Source organism: Aulonocara stuartgranti (genome assembly GCF_965226115.1).
Source record: "Aulonocara stuartgranti genome assembly, chromosome: 4".
NCBI lineage: Eukaryota > Metazoa > Chordata > Actinopteri > Cichliformes > Cichlidae > Aulonocara > Aulonocara stuartgranti.
This window is the reverse complement of record NC_138942.1, coordinates 23,366,640-23,383,214: the sequence shown is the minus strand read 5'-3', so window position 1 is coordinate 23,383,214 and position 16,575 is coordinate 23,366,640. Positions and strand designations below refer to the sequence as shown.

Here is a 16,575-nt window from a genome sequence, read left to right as displayed (position 1 = left end):
TATGAAAGTGTGGGCGCACATGCACCCAGCCGCGCTACTACTGAGACCGATTCTGTGGCAAACACTGCTACTGCTGGGAGCAGAATCTGATCTGTATAACATCTTCATGACATGCACACAGTGTTGAGTGTTTTAGAGGCTGGTGTGGAATTACACTAGTCTGAACGGCATGTATTGCTCTTGTACATGACAACTTCAAATCCTAAATGTGAGACTTCTCCTGAACTTTTCTTTTCAGCACATTTAAATGAAATCAATTGTCTACTCTAACCTTTTCTAATCAAGTTAACTGACTTATGGATTTTGAGGGGGGTTTTGTGTTTGCTCCCATCTTCACCCACAACCCCTTCCTCTCTGCTCCCACACTTCCCCCCCCCCTCCTTCCTTCACTTATTTCTAACCATCAAGTGCTTCAGCAGATGGCTCTAGGTTCAATAACAACAGCAGCAGCGGCTGGTGGGCCCTCCTGGAGAGCACACATAGACCCTACAGACAGCATCTGTTTATGAATGGGCCAACAATTGCCCATCCCCCCCGACGGCTACAGCTGACAGAGGGAGGAGGCGCGACAAGTCACCGAATCAGAAGGAGATAAAGAAGAACAGGCAGTCAGAAGAAGAGGGAAAGAAAAAGGCAAAAAGTTTGAACAAGATGTTTTATTAACATAGCAAAGACAACACAGACTGCATTCAAAGACTGACACATTACCACAGAAACATTTCCTAAATGTTGTTCATTTTATTTGACCAATAGTCTAGAAACACACGAGCCAAGTGAGGATTTAACAAAAAAAGAAAAACAAACATCTTATTTCTGACTTTAACAAAACTGCAGCATTCTTCAGTTAGATCAGTCTTCCACAACAACTGCTGAGAAAATACCCTAATGTGTCATAAATTGCACCTCTTCCTTACTTCAGCACACTGACCACGTGCTTTCAGTTTCCTTTAATGAGTCTGTTAATGTAAAACTGTAATAAATCAGGACAGTTACAGGAGAACCATCCTCCCGTGTTAGTCAGAAAGTCACGTGTTGTTTTTGTCATTGCTCCATCTTTATAAAGTTAAGCATATGCAAACTACAACTGGAATGATTTTAGGTGTTTGAAGAATTTATTAAACTTTGTTTAATAAAGAAATTACTGGAAGGCTGTGAATAAGCCAGTCCGACTCGTTCTGACTTGAAGGACTTCATACGCTATAATAAAACCACAATGTCAGGATTCTTTTGAGTCTGAAAAGATCAACATTTACTTTGTTTTGTCCACAAGATACACTTTAGAGCTATTTTCATTCTGTGCCACAAACAATTTCAGACAGAAAAAGCTGTAATTTTTACTGTAACGTACACGTCAGCCGACTGCTGAAGCAGGACTGCTCTCCCAAAATATCTGACCTCTAAATATGGTCTTTTTTTGGTTTTTTTCCCTTCAAGTGGATAAGATAAGCTGGAGAGCTCATTCCATTAATAAGCACACACTTCATTTTTTCCATATTGAGAAAAACAAAGGGAGGAAGCCAAGAGATTAAAAAGTAGCAGTCAGATGAAAAGATGTACCAAAGTGCAATAGCTGTAATTTAGTAACTAAAACAGATACACGTTTTATTTAACTACGGAAATGTAAACAAGACAGTGGAAGTGTTTTGTTTTTTTTGTTTTTTTTACTACATGTCCTTATTCAACCTCCATTTCATGAATTTCTCTGTTAACCATAAGAGGAAGTGCTACATTGAGTTGTTTTCAAAGGATGAAAGCCACTTTTACTCCTGTGAGCTTCACAGTAAAGCACAAATTTTGCTGCCACCCACTTGCCCTCACAGTGAACTCCTTCACGCCTGCTATCAAATAAAGCTGTAACACTAAAAATAATCAAACTATATCTGGGTTTTTGAGGAGGAAGAGATCAAAAATTGGATTTTAGCTTTAGACTACTGCATCCTAATATATGGTAGTCGTCATGCAGTGAAGCTGGAGTAGACAGTATTGAGTGCATGTGTAGCCTTAAAACAACAGAGATGAATACGAGCACACACCCACACCCACTTCTCTGTCCCTTAAGAACAAAAGCCAGAAGGTGGTCGCGTGGCTAATTTACATGGACATCATTTGCATCAATTTGCATTAGTATGTTCTCACAGAGGCTCGACACTGGAGGCTCCCTGCAGGAAAACCATCACTCAATTAGGGAATGAAAATGAGCAAGTCTCCATCACAAACAGACCAACTGCAGAGGCTTTGTGAGGGGGGACGGTGTGGCACTTCCAGCCGAGCTGATTTAAATCTGTAGTTTCATGCAGTCAAAATGAGGCCGGGTTCATTTCAGGTCACGGTAACTTGAGAGGAATATGATATTAAATCAAGCTGCTGGTAACGGGAGGGCGAGTTTCAATTTAAGGGTTGTTTTTCATTGTAATCAGGCAAATATTTAAGTTTAAAATGAGAAAAACTGAATTATTGCCTTTTTTGGAAATAGAAATGATCAGTTTTACTGATTTCACCTAACTAACATATTAAGTTAAGGAATTTGGTTAGGAAGTTTTAAAAGCTCAAAGTGAGTCTAAAAATAAAACGAGACCTGCGGTTTTATAAAAACACTGTCTCGTTTCTAATAACCTACAATGCAAGTTATACTAGTGTGACTCAAACTTCACTGATGCAGCTCAACAGCTTGTTTATGTAAAACTGGCTTTGCCACCCTGTCTGAGCCTGCACGCGTCAAATTCATGAAATGCTCTGTTTCGGTCCTTTCGCTCATGACCATTTACAGGTGTGGCTTTATTGCTCAGAGGTCCAATGGTCAACTACCTGAGCTTCCACCACTACAGCAACAATGTAGCAATGTCACAACCTCATGGGACTTCATAGCTCTGCCATATTAAATTCCAAACATGACAGTCTAAACTTGGCCATTTCAGCAGTGACTCATTTTGAGCGCTCCCGCTTTAACACTTCTTAAACCGCTTGTGAAACTCTTTTAGACAACAGTGAAACATATTTATAGAATAATTTGGATAAGGGACCCAGACAGTCAAAAATAAAGAGAAGCGAGACAGCAGATCCAAAGGAAATAACACTGCTCACAACCAATTACACATTGTGTTAAGATTACAAATACAAAAAAGGATAAATGCAGTGAGGTGGACTTATAAATATCCCAGACTTGTATGGGATGTCCATGTATACAAACTCTCTCAGTCAAGTTATGCTCATACATAACTAAGGGGCTCTAAAGTGAAAGTGCTTCACAGTCTTTATTCAGTCCTTCCTTGAGGGATGTAATCCCCACCGGAGCCTCAAAACTATCAACTGTTCATACTCCTCCTTTCCTTTCTAGAAAGAAAAATCCAACACCAGCTGTAAACTTGATGCTATCGTTCAGGACATCGAAGCAAAACTGCCTTGACAAACCTCAGTTGTCAAGTTAAAAGTTGACACCATTTTAAAGACGCTTAACAGGATCTTCGGTCCATGTAGATTCATTCAAATGAGTTTATATTTAAGTGGATGAATTATTTCCACTTCCATGCCTTCAGTAGGAGTCACTCCCACATACACAGCTGGAAAATATGCTTCACTGCTGGGAAAATGTGAAACATCATCAACGAGCTTTAGCAACCATCTCCAAACAATCCACCTAACAAAGCTATGAGACCATTGTGGAGGGTGGAGAATTTACAGTGTAAATGTAAAACAAGATGCACCCAATCAAGACTTCAACCTAAAAAAAACAGAAAACATGAAGCACGGCCACTGGGACGCATTGATAAACCAGTTGTGGTCCACAGCTCTATTGTGTGTCTGCATGTAGACCAGCACAATGAGCTGCACAAACACCTCTCCACACACAAAACATCGGGACTCTGGCTTCTCGTTTAGTGATTTTAAAACAGCAAAGCTTACTCAGCACAATGTGGCCTAGACCAACCCAGACCCACCAATTCAATTCAAACGGAACTGCATGTGCTTGCATAAGCAGGAGCTGCCAATCCAGTGTCCCCCTGACCCACCCACCCATGCACAACCCGCTAATATCCCACCACACAGAGGTAGGACCTGTGTCATCCAAAGAGAAGTGCCTAGAAAGCCGACTAACCGTCACTCTTGCATTTGTACACTGAAACGCTGCTTTCTAAAAAGGAAAAAAAATAATGAAAAAGCTAAAAGCACTTGTGTGATGGTCAGTGAACAGAGAGGCATTTACACTCACTTGCTGTGATTCTGTTGACATTATACAAGACTTCGGGCCAGCAGTCTGAACAGACAATGTCTGTTTAGATATACAGGTCCTTTATTTAGTGTCAAGAAACATGCAGGGATGCACGGATGCACTGCAACCGTGAAAACAGCCCAATTCCCGCAATAAGTACACTTAAGAGGCCACACCTCCTAATCTAGTGTCCAGCAGGTGGCAAAAGATCTTACAGCTGCTTTAGCATTAATGCATAGCTGGCTGGAGGACTCATGCCTAATGTTGAACACCTCAAAAACTGTATGTATTTTTCCAAAACGCCCCTTAAACTTGAAGCAGTCAAACATATTCCTGGATGGAGTAGAGCTTGAATTAGCTCCAGAACTTAAATATCTTGGGGTCATTCTAGACCCAACATTATTTATGTGACTCTTGAAGAATAAAGTGTCCCAGGTACTTAAATTTAATAATCGAAATTTTAATCATATACGTAATAATTTTAATATGAATGTTGCAAAAACTTATTTTTACTCAATGATCATCTCTCATATGGACTATTGTTTGACGTCCTGGTCACTTGCTTATCCAACAACACTTAAAACTATTGAAAACATTTATAAAAGAAGTTTAAAACTACTTGACAAAAAACCGACTTCCCACCACCACTGTCATGTGTTAAAAAATTATAAATTACTGAACTTCAATAACTTAGTGAAACTTAAAAGAGTGAGTTTAATATATAAAGTCTTACACTCCCTTGCTCCACCACCACTAAAGCAGTTCATTAGGCATAAAGAAAGCTCAGGCAGGACCAGTCGAGCTACAATCCGAGGAGACTTGTTTATACCCCACAGACGGACAGCATTTGGGCAGAACGTCCTCTCTGTTAAGGGAGGCCATCTGTGGAGTAGTCTTCCTCAACCCATTAGAGAATGCTCGACATTCAATTTGTTTAAGGCAAAGGTTAAAAACTGGTTATGGACAAATCAAGTGTGTGATCATGTATGAGTTGTATAGTTTTAATGTTTTATTTGGGAACAGAATGGTGTGTATGTGTAAGTTTGGTGATGGAGTTTTTATTATGAATGAATGATGAATTTTTATGAATTATGTCTATTTTTTTATGTTTAAGGACAACAGATGGAAATTAGCCTTTGGCTATAATCTGGCATGTTTACATTCATGTAATTTATTTTTTTTTACATTTATGTTCATTAACATGCACTGTCCTAAATAAATAAATAAATAAATAAATAAATAAATCTTGGAATCCAGATGTTTCAGTCTCATTTCAACAGGCACATAAAAATCACGCACCTAGCTAGGGCTGTGCGATATGACCAAAATCTCATTTCCCGATAAAAAACATCTATCGTCCGATAACGATATAAATCACAAGTAATTTTATATTTTCTGTAAATTCTGTGAATCTCAGGTAGGTGAAGTGTTTCCAGCTGGGCGCCGTGTACCTGGAGTCGAGTGTTTTAACAGATGCATGACACTACGCATTTTTAGACATAAGTTGTAACGATCGCCATTTTCTTTGTGAGTATTTATTACACAGCGTGCTGCGGGGAAAAGCCTGTTCTAACGTTTGAGTCTAAGGTTTATTTTTAAGCACCTGACGGCTCTTTTTTTTTGCTTCTCATTCGTCAATAATACTTTTTCCATGCGATTCAGTTTATTTTGAAAAGTCTCAACAGGATCTTGAGCTTTATTGTGAAAGGTTTATGTGGAAAATAAACAAGCGGACATGCGATGGTTTTACCGTTGTTGTTGCTAACGACAACCCATAAAAACAGGCGCTTGTCCGTCCGTAGTGTGGTTATATTAAATATAAGAGAAAGAGAGAACTTTAAGAAATGAATATAGTCACTACAGCGACCATCAAAACCATGAAAAAAAATATTGCCGTAAACAGTTTATTTTGCGACACCACGAAACAAACGATAGCGTAAAATGAAACGATAGACGTTTTTATATCGTCATCCGATATATATCGTTATACAGGGTACAACCTTCATGAAAGTAGCATTTAAAGCTGCCACCAAATCTAGTTTGAGATTATGTTTTTGAGGGATTTTTTTGGCATTTTGTGTGTACATCTAATGGTAAAGGTAGACTAATAGGATACATTAGCTATGGCTGTAGCATTTGTAATCTGGTGCTTGGGCCTAGCACAACTGCTTCAGTTTTGCACCTTTGATCCAGGAGGACGATATTTCGTCCCACTGTATATTGATGAGTTGGCTATAAAACTACATTCGACCTTTAGGGAACATGTCATGTCTCATGTTCCCTAAAAAGAGGTTTTGGATAGTAAGGCACTGATTATGGTTCCCATTTGCAAGTTCACACTGACTGATGTCAATTTTGTCATCAGACGGCAACTATGAGGGTCTGTGAGTATGCCTGAAGATTTTTATTACTATTATTTATTTATTTTATTTTTAAACAGACCACATAGAGTTGTTCTTGAAGTATACATGACAATACAGCAACTGCACATGCACCCAGACAGTGGACTTTAACTAACATAACAGAGAAGACCACTCAAATGTTGTCTCTCATTGTTGTCGGGGAGACGGCATAAGTTTACACTGTGTCTGTTTTCACAGTTATTTTACTGCTGATTTACAGATTTTGGTAAGATGAGGTTTTCAGGGGGAAAATAAATAAATAAGAATTTCTTGCTTTCAAATTTCACCACTTCGCCTGCTATACCAGTGCTGGTGTGAAGATTTCGCCTGAGTGGTGACACCTACAGTTCAGCAAAATACTGCTGCAGGTAGTCACCCCATCTACATTGCCACAGCTTCGTACCTTTTACACCAATGTCGCAGTTTGTGTGCAAATGCGACCAACACAACAACCATAAATGGGCATTTCTACTTCAGCTTCTTTCATGAGTTAACCTTGAGCACTCCACATGTTTAATGGGCAAATAAATGGCAGACCTGAACAGGATCAAAAATTCTCCTGTTAAGCTTTTGAACTGTCCTCATTTTCAGGCCCTGTTTCGAGACACCCATTAATGTGTTTATATAGGGTATAAACGGTATTACACACAACATAAAACCATTCAACAGCACCATAAACTGAGAAAACACATTCAAAGAACACCCGTTTATTTTCCATGCTTTCAAAATCCAAAGATCTTGCTGATGTAGTATTTATTGCAGGGCTATTATAATATACTTTACTGCAATTGAATATGAAATGTGTGTCTAAAGGTGCCACACTGACCTGTTAAGATGCTTCAGTTTCTTTGGTGGCAACAGCTTCCAATTCCGAATCTATGAAAGAGAGAGGAGAGATAAGAAAAGCCTAATCACTTGCACGCCATAGCCATAAAATAAAACCCCCAGCGACTGATAAAATCTAACCTGGATTTGTGTGCTGTGTGTGTTACAATTTGTTTATTATCAGTAAAGCAACAGCTTGTAAAGACAACATTAGGACGCTACCACAACAGGTCTGCGTCATCCCTGAAAATGCAAGCATTATTCAATTAAAGCCACAAACTTCAAACGACTATTTGGCACTAATCATATGAAAAGCATTTCAACTAGCTGATGTGGAAATGCAGGTCGAGCTGCATAACAAGGCGATGCATGGCCAGCCCCCCTCCCTCCGCGAAGCTGTGGCCCCACTGGAGAACGTGTGAAAAAAGACAAACACACAAATTGTGTGTGGGTGTGCGCGCGCCTGTAGGTCAAAGTTGCACCTCGGGTCCTGATCGGCCATTATCTCAGCTGTTGCCCGACTTGCAGCTTAACCAACATGGCTTCTCTCGAGCCTGGTATTTTTCCAGTGCAACTCAAAACAACATCCCCGGCAGGGCATCAGATCACAGTCGATTCAGTTAAATCATGAAATGCTACTGTGCTGTTTGCAGTCTCGTCGTCGCAGTTGTAAAGCAAGGGGAATACGACTGCAAAACCAGCAGAGCTCAGGTCTACACTGGATTAGCTAACCAGCTGCTTTTGTCTGTCCACCGACAGAGGGGGTTAAAGGTTCCGATTGTAGCACAACTTTGCAGGTTTACCATTCCCCCCCACAATGTCAAATCAAAATTATTTCTAACCATCCCGTTTCGGTTAATTTAGGTCACGGAGAAACCTGTACAGAATATGCAAGTTCCTAAAATGTAAAACAACCCGTCCCGGTTACCGACGAGTAACCTGCGTCGTCAGATTAGCTCAGGTGCTAAAGCTAACGCTACGAAGCGGCTAGTTAACTTACACGGTCGTATTTCACATGCAGCAATTATGGAAAAGCTTTTGTAACAAACAGAAATAGTTCAGAAGCAATACCACAGAACCAAATGCTTACGCACAGCTGGCAAACTAGGGTTAATAAGTGCTACTAGTAGTTAGCGTTAGCACAAGGTTAAGCCGCCTACAAAGGCAATTTTTTTCCTGAAAGACTCTACGAAATGTTTTAGCCATCTACAGGCAAACATCAGCATTTATTTTTTTCCGTCGACGTTTTTACAAATTCAGCAAAATCGAGTCCCAAACGCCAGGAGTTAGAAAAGCTACCCCAGCTTAATCATTGCTAACTAAACAACAGCGTTTGCTCAACTTATCTCCACCAGCCGCCGTCGCTCTCCTCACTACCTACGCTAGCTCGACACAAACAAACGGTCGTCTGAGCACGAAAACAGCACAAAAATATCCATACCTCATTGAAGTATAAAGTGCAACAGAGTGGAAAGGAAAGCCGACTGTAAGGCTAAAGAAATTCAACGCGTTTGCAGCATCTACGAGGGGAGGCATTCATCCTGCGTGATCGCCATTTTCTTCACTCGCCGCTGGCTGGCTAACCTTCTTTCGCTCGGCTCTCTGGTTTCCCCGTCGCTCTCTCACTCGCTCTCTCTCTCTCTGCGCACACACACATCTCACCGTGTGTGTGTGTGTTTCTGGAGGAGGGGCAGGAAACCCATTCACCACTTCCTCTGACTGAGAAGCCAAAACACAGTCAGATTGAGCTGATACAAAAAGAAACTCCGGTGTAAAAAGTATGCAAATGGTAACCAGGCCACGATAAGCGATGAATTCCCCGCAAATAAATTATCCAGCGAGAAATCTAGGCACACGCACCACAGATGCAAAGTGTAAAGTGTAGGATTTATTTTGCTTGACTGATTAATTTATTCTAAATTTAGGATTCATGGAGATATACATGTGATTATAAAGACACCAACTATTATCCAGACAGGGAACAAAAAAAAGAAGAAAAAAATCAAAGTCTAGCAGTAAAATTTTGAAACTATACGGAAGGCACAGCAGATTCCTGGCTACTACTTGCTTGCATTTCGTGACATTTAAACTATTAAATGTCACGAAATGCTACTTTTGAAAGGTTCAAATTATGTTTTAAAGATTTTGAGGAAGATTTCTGACACCTTTGCTTGTTTTTGCCCCAAAGTTATCACGTTATTTCTTTGTTAATTTCTCGCACTGACCCTTAATTTCTTTTAGTAGATAATCATCTGGAATCGGAGCATCTTTGGCACTCATATAATAAATGGCTTAATTATTAATATGCGCATTAGCCTAACATCATCTTTTTAAGATATGCGACAAGCTGCGTTTTGTTTTAATGTAACGCCAGACCAAAACCTGTAATTCCACGAAAGCTCACACAAGATAGGCCAGCTTAGAAACATAATGCTCTACGTGTTTCCTTGTAGCTGTAAGCAGAATAGAAAGTGAAAATACCTATCGACCAGACAAAATAAAGAATGTGGAGAATCTCAGTATCTCTTTCTCTCTCCGTGTTTTCTCTTTGGTATTCAAGAAAACAACAAAGAAACAGGAAGAATTTTTTTTAAAGGGGGGGTGGCGGAAAGAATGGAGAGAGATGGCCAAACTGCAGAGAAACAAATACAGTGTGGAATCTGCCAACGCTTCACCATGAAACAAAAGCGGCCGCTGCACGCGAGAAACCAGCAGCGCGTGCGTGCAAAGCAATGACCATTGACCCACCGATGGCAAAAACAAGCCCCAGCCTTGTGCACAGATTACTGCCCTTATCTGTGTGTGTTTCACTCCGAGGCAGAGTGAGAGGCAGAGTTCGCCTACCGCCAAGTAATGATTTTATCAAAGACAACAAGATTAGATTATACTGCATTTAAACACTGGGTAAGGTCTGAACACTGGGCTGTGGGCTGTTGCCAAAGAACTACCCAAGCCTGGGCTATTCGATGAATTCCTGCTACTGATGCTGTAGTACTACTGTAATTCTACTGCTACTGACTGTCTGTAGAACTATTAAACATCTTACAAAATACCACTCACTTTCACAGTTGTTTAATCTCTAATTTGTAGTTGAAGATTTCAGAAAACATTTTTTAACCACGAGTTCCTTTAAACTTCACGTGTTTCGTTTTGTTTTTTGTCCTGCCTTCTTCTCCTCACCTCCAACTGATCACAGAAAATTGGCTAGAGGGTTCTTCCTGTTAAAAGGGAGTTTTTCCTTCCTGCTGTTGCCAAATGCTTGCTCAGAGAGGGTCGTTTGATTGCTGCTGCTGCTGCTATTTGATGCTATATAAACACAACTGAATTCAAGTGAATTAACAAGTTTTCACAGAGCGAATGCAAGCTTGATAGCATGTTTCTATTTTAGTAGCTGGAAATTTGGGAGACTACAGGATGTAGTGACATTAAAGCTGGGGCATTTTGACTCATGCATGCAAACAAAGCACAGAAATCACAGGCCTATCAGGCCCTGTAATGTCATGCTTTTTTTCTTTATTTTAAGCAAATACAGTCATATTGAAAGTTTTGGCAGTGAACAGCAACAGTGAAACTGCGCCTAAAACTGTATGTCAGCGTTTGGTGAGGAAAACTTCTTTCTTGTTTTCCTTCATAAACGCCTCTGTTTCTAACCTTCAAATTAGGCCGAACGTGGCCGAGCCAGTTAAAAGAAACTAGGTCAAACTAATGTTTGGGACAAACATTCATGACATTAAGCTGGTAAGCCAGGGAGAGTCATAAGATGAACAAAGCGAGATTTAACAAAAAAAGCAAATAAAGACTGAATAAAATAACGTAACTCGATGTTGATCAGATATGTGTCAGTGAAAAGGGTTGTGTTAATGAATGATGACGCTATAATTTTAACACGCAGCTAAGGGTGTGCTTGTGTGTTTGAACAGTTTCAAAGAGGCATTGAAGTCACCTTGACAGACAGAGCAGTGTATACAGAGAGGCCGAGGTTTAATCATTCACACACACAAGTTCAAATGCAGGAAACAGACCCTATTGGCTTGGGTAAACAACGGCAGCTTTGATAAAGTTATGCAATTCTGTACAACTATATGCAATCCTCAAAATCTGCTCATATACATGGATACGTTATACGTTTTTGGGGGGGCATGGGGGTTATAACAGATTCTAAGTTGCTCACTTTGCCTTTTTAGGGGATTTAACTCGGCCACATCCAGACTGAGCGCACACGCACACCAGTCAGAGTGATCAATTGCAGCTGCAGGAGTGAGGGAGCTTGCACAAACGGGGAGACCATTGTTCTGTAGAGAAAGGATGGGGCAAAGAAAATTGGACTGAAATGTGAATGTGTGGGAGGAAGAGGGAAAGTGAGCAGGGAGAAGCAGGGGGACGTAAAGTTCGCAAGGAGAGGAGGGAGAGATTATGTGGTGGGGGTGAGAGTGCGTGCGAGAGAGCCAGACTGACAGACAGAAGAAGGTCAGAAAAGAGATTTGCATGTCAAGTAGTAATAGGCTTGTCCCGAGTACAGCCGTGTATACTGCTAAGCTGCAGTGCTCATAGTGCTATAGTGTGTGCATGTAGACATGCAGGAGATTATTACTATAGCCTAAACTAGCTGTCACTATTACAATCACATTTGTATTTCAGTCTGACGATCCTGTTTCTGAAACTTGTGTTTGTTTTATTGTTTTTTTTAATATTATATATATATATATATATATATATATATATATATATATATATATATATATATATATATATATATATATATATATATATATATATATATACACACACACACAGATAGACAGATAGATAGATAGATCAGCTGGGGGAAATTGTATTTACTGATAGAAAAGACTATTTTTGTACAGCTTACAAATTAGCTGTACTGGAAACTGTGTTTTCACTCGGAGGGCAGCAGAAGTTGAAACTACAGTAGCTACAATGTGAATGATGACAGAAAACCACCTTGACATCTTTGACATATTGCACTGACACTTTTCTTTTATTATTATTATTATTTTTTAATTAGAATGATCTAAGCTGAAATAAATCCAAAGTAAAATACTGGAGTGACTGGAAGAACTGAATACAGATTTTAAAAAAAGAAGAAGTCCAGTTTCAAAACTTTTAAGTCTGGCGTGGGACCTTTGATTCATGTCCTTACAGGCCTCTCTCTTTCTAGCTTGACCTCTGAACTGTGAGCTGATTGCATAGAGCTGCCAGAACAAAGTGTTCAAAAAAATCTGATTTTTGCTTCATCCAATGTAAGGCTTTCTGTCTATTACTCATCGCTCTCTGTCTCGGCTCTCCTGCAGGGTACCAGCTCTGAAATGGATTTGTTGAGGCTAAAATTACACCTGGTCTTCAACCAATTACCTGAACATTCATCCTCCCCTTCAAGCTCTCAGAGCGCTCACGCACGCACACACACACACACACACACACACACACACACACACACACACACACAAACTGTTTTGCCGCTTCACACAGATGACTTTCATTTACCCTTGCAGACTTTTGCATCCACAACACACAAGACACAGGTTATTGTGCAATATATAAAAGCAGGTACTTCTACATTATTTCCAGCCGATCTTTCCATTTTCCATTTTTCCCAACAATCCATCACCAGGCCCTAAATATGCAGATAGTCCTGATAAGTGTGCTGGATGACAGCATAAAACATTCAAATGTATCCCATTTATTTAAATTCCCCCTCATTTATATTCATATCACTGATCCAAAGCTGGCCTCTGTCCTTTACTGCCGCAGGAACTCATGCAGATCAGTGGTCACAGGAAATAGTGATTGACTCGTCTTATTGTCATTCATCTGGTGTACATGCTTCCTGTGCAGAGAGAGGGGACACAGGACCGAGATACAAACACTGTTGTAAACTTTGCCATATACATCTGCACACACATACAAAGTCCAGGGCTCTTGAACTTTGCGGACCTTTTATACGCACACAAAAAAACTTAAAAAACAGACTGAAAGCAAGGGAAACACAAAAGCATTGTATGGCCTGTTTACTGTTTACAACCTGCCCTATGTCTATAAATCACTCAATCCCACTCAAGTAGATAAAGACAAAGACACCACTACACTGTAGTTACCTGTTAATGAGGTTAAGTGTCATTTTATAAGTCATGTCACAGCTGAGCTGAATAAAAGGTTAATCATTTTTGTATTTCGTTAAAAATAAGTGTTCCCCAAATGGTTGCCAAGTAGTTGCAGGCTTGTCATCTTCTATGCAAACTACAGAGAACTCCAGCATCCCATATTTAATTTATAATTTCAGCATACTTTAAAACAGCATAATGTCTAACTATCAATATTAAGTCAGTAATGCTTTACAAAATTTACACTGTAGTAAAACTGATGCAGAAAGTGAAGCTGGTGCGTGCTTTACATACCTGGATGTTTTGCAAAATTTATGAGAGCCTTGTTCCTCTTAAAATGAATTCTATAATCTCCTTACTTTAGCAGTTACTTCTAAAATTAGGGACGTTCCCATTATCCTTAGGCTTCAGTCAACAGGCCCAGGCTCAGTCAGCAGGAACTAGTAGAAAACTCCTGGTTAGCGACTGTAAGGCAACCACTGGTTGCTAGAGAAAAATAAGTGTTCCCCAAATGGTTGCCAAGTGGTTGCAGGCTGTCATCTTCTATGCAGACTACAGAGAACTCCGGCATCCCGATAGTGAGCAAAGCAATCATAACGAGGTTTCTGGTGCTCCAGTCACTCTTGTGAGAGAGTTCAAAGAGTGACAGCCTGCAACCTCTTGCAACCTCTTGCCAGTTGATCAGCCAATGCACATGGAAGCTGTCAGGGGGTTGCCAACCAGTCCCTAAGCTTATGCGACTGAGGTCTTAGATGTTTAATGCCAATTATGACATGGTATCATGGAATCAGACCAAACTAGGATAATTATGGTTTATTTTCAGGTTTAAGAAAGCTTATTGGGAATGTGATAGCACCGATGTTGTGAACATGCAGCTTAAACCACTGATGTGCTCACAAGGTTCACAGAGAATACATGCTTAGATCAATATCTAAAATTTGTATTAGAGTTCTTGAAAGTACAGAACTTATAGATTTAAACTACAGATACAAACCTATGAGTTCCTACTAACCCCATCATTCTGCTACTCTTACAGAACATCAAAGGACGATCGTAGAGATTCACTCATTCACAAACACATTCACTTTAACCATCATCTATCACGCACTGAGCTCAGTATCTCACCCAAGCGCATTTTGACATTGATTGGTAGATGACCCGCTCCAACTCCCGAGCCACAACTGCATGAAAACAAAGGTGCAGTGAAATGAATGTCAACGGCTGAGATATATTATGTTATTAATGAACAGTCAATTCTCCTAGTGAACACCTTGTATAGAGGAGAAACTGGCTGGTGTCAAGAGCTGAGCAGCTTTGATGAAACCTCGATGTGAATGATGAGTGTGGTGCTCCTGGTCAGCAATGGTGAACGCTTATCCTGCATTTTAGATACCTCAGAAGTTGGATGTCGGAACTGAGGAGTAATGTCACTCCCAAGTTTGATGTGTTGTAATAGTAAGTGAGAAAAGCTAGAAAAATCAGGATTTGTTTTGTTTCTTAGCAAAGATTAGCTTGCTGTATGACTAGCAATACAGCATAACTGGGGGGTGGGTTTGCTACAGCACATTCATAGATACAGCCTGGTCAGTCCTCTGCATTTGGCTTATTTAGTGAGTTACAAATACCCAAAAGTGGCAGTACAGACTAAAAGGTTTACAGTTTTACTACTGTTTACCTTCAGTGCCACCATCTTAGATTTTTAACTTGATAGAGCTGCTCCCACAAACCAAGGAAATCCGAGCTGAGGGAACATTCCACATTTAAATTCTGATTGAGAAATTCCAACTTCCGTCTTAATCTGGAAACTGCCAGTATTCCTTTCATGCCTAGTACAAAACTCCTCCTTTAACACCCCCTTGCTTCTCTGCTGTAGTAGTTGTAGTTGTCGACTTTAACACTGAAAATTTAACAATTTTTGTTTTTACAGAAAAGGAAACAAAGGAACTTTTAATCAATTGCTAAAAAGAGTTGGATGGGTTAAATGCAAGGAGTTGGCTAGTCATGTAAAGTCATTGTTTAGTTCCTCTATTAAGGCACGATTCAGTGTGTGGCATGCAGGTTAAGCTGAAAACCATTGTCACGGATAGAGTCACTGCTGGTCTTTTGTTAATGCTGACAGAGAGAAAACGAGTCTGTGAAACTGCACTTCAAAGTGTGAATGACAAAGAGGAGAATGATGTGATGGGAGGGGGGGAAGTGACAGACGTAGTAGATAAAGGCGAGGGGGGGGACAAGAGAGCTGCAAAGAGCTCATTATGAGAGTAAATGATTTTAACTCTTTGAACACTGTTAGAGAAAGCTAATCCAACTCTGCTCTTTATTATGCACTGCTCTGTTGGAGAATGTAACCTCGTGGACCCTACAAAACCATAAAGCCCTCAACAACGATTTTTTTAAGCTCTAAAAGTCCCCAGAATAAAGAAATGTTTTCACTGTGATGATTGGCATCTACGCACACTCCTCCAACCCCCATTCAGGGCCAGTCCAAGCAGTCCGAAGTGTGTGTGTGTGTGTGTGTGTGTGTGTGTGTGTGTGTGTGTGTGTGTGTGTGTGTGTGTGGGCTCAGAATATTCCAGCGCATGGTGAGGGAGGGAGGGGGAGGGGTCTGTGTGCACACTGTCCTGGCACGCTGCCAGTCTCTCGGTCTCTCATTACCACTGTGCGTATGTGTGTGTGTGTATAAGTGCGTATGTGTGTGTTTAAGTGTGCAACGGGAGCCTGTCAGCGTGACGGGCATTACCATGGCAACACCAGAGCAGGTTCCAGATGCAGTGCATCATATTTCTGCAGGACGGTGCACAAACATACGCACACGCGCACTCCCATTAAATTGGCAGACCTTTGGTTAGCCATGCAGATTAGTTTTATCGTGATGGACCAACTCATTTAAATATTCATTCCTCCTTTTATTCTCTTCGCTCTGAGGCGGATGGTCGGCCGCCAGGATCCGGTGATCAGCACTGACCCACACAGACGCACAGTGCAGGTGATCTTTTACTTAGAAACCCTTGTCTTGTGG

The 16,575-nt window shown here is 40.5% G+C and overlaps 1 protein-coding gene across 5 annotated transcripts in view; it reads right to left on the bottom strand.

Annotated features, from left to right (window-relative positions):
* LOC309705518 (trinucleotide repeat-containing gene 6A protein-like) overlaps nt 1–9,225 on the bottom strand; it is a 40,058-nt gene extending 30,833 nt beyond the window's left edge. For 2 of the 5 annotated variants that reach the window (XM_082531410.1, XM_082531412.1), the window contains exons 1-2: nt 8,876–9,225; nt 7,436–7,485 (exon numbers count right to left, since the gene is read on the bottom strand). The gene's annotated coding sequence lies outside the window, so the exon portion shown is untranslated. The remainder of the gene's footprint in view (nt 1–7,435; nt 7,486–8,875) is intronic. The other 3 variants (XM_082531413.1, XM_082531414.1, XM_082531411.1) reach the window with 2 other exon arrangements.
* Between the last annotated feature and the right edge of the window lie 7,350 nt (nt 9,226–16,575).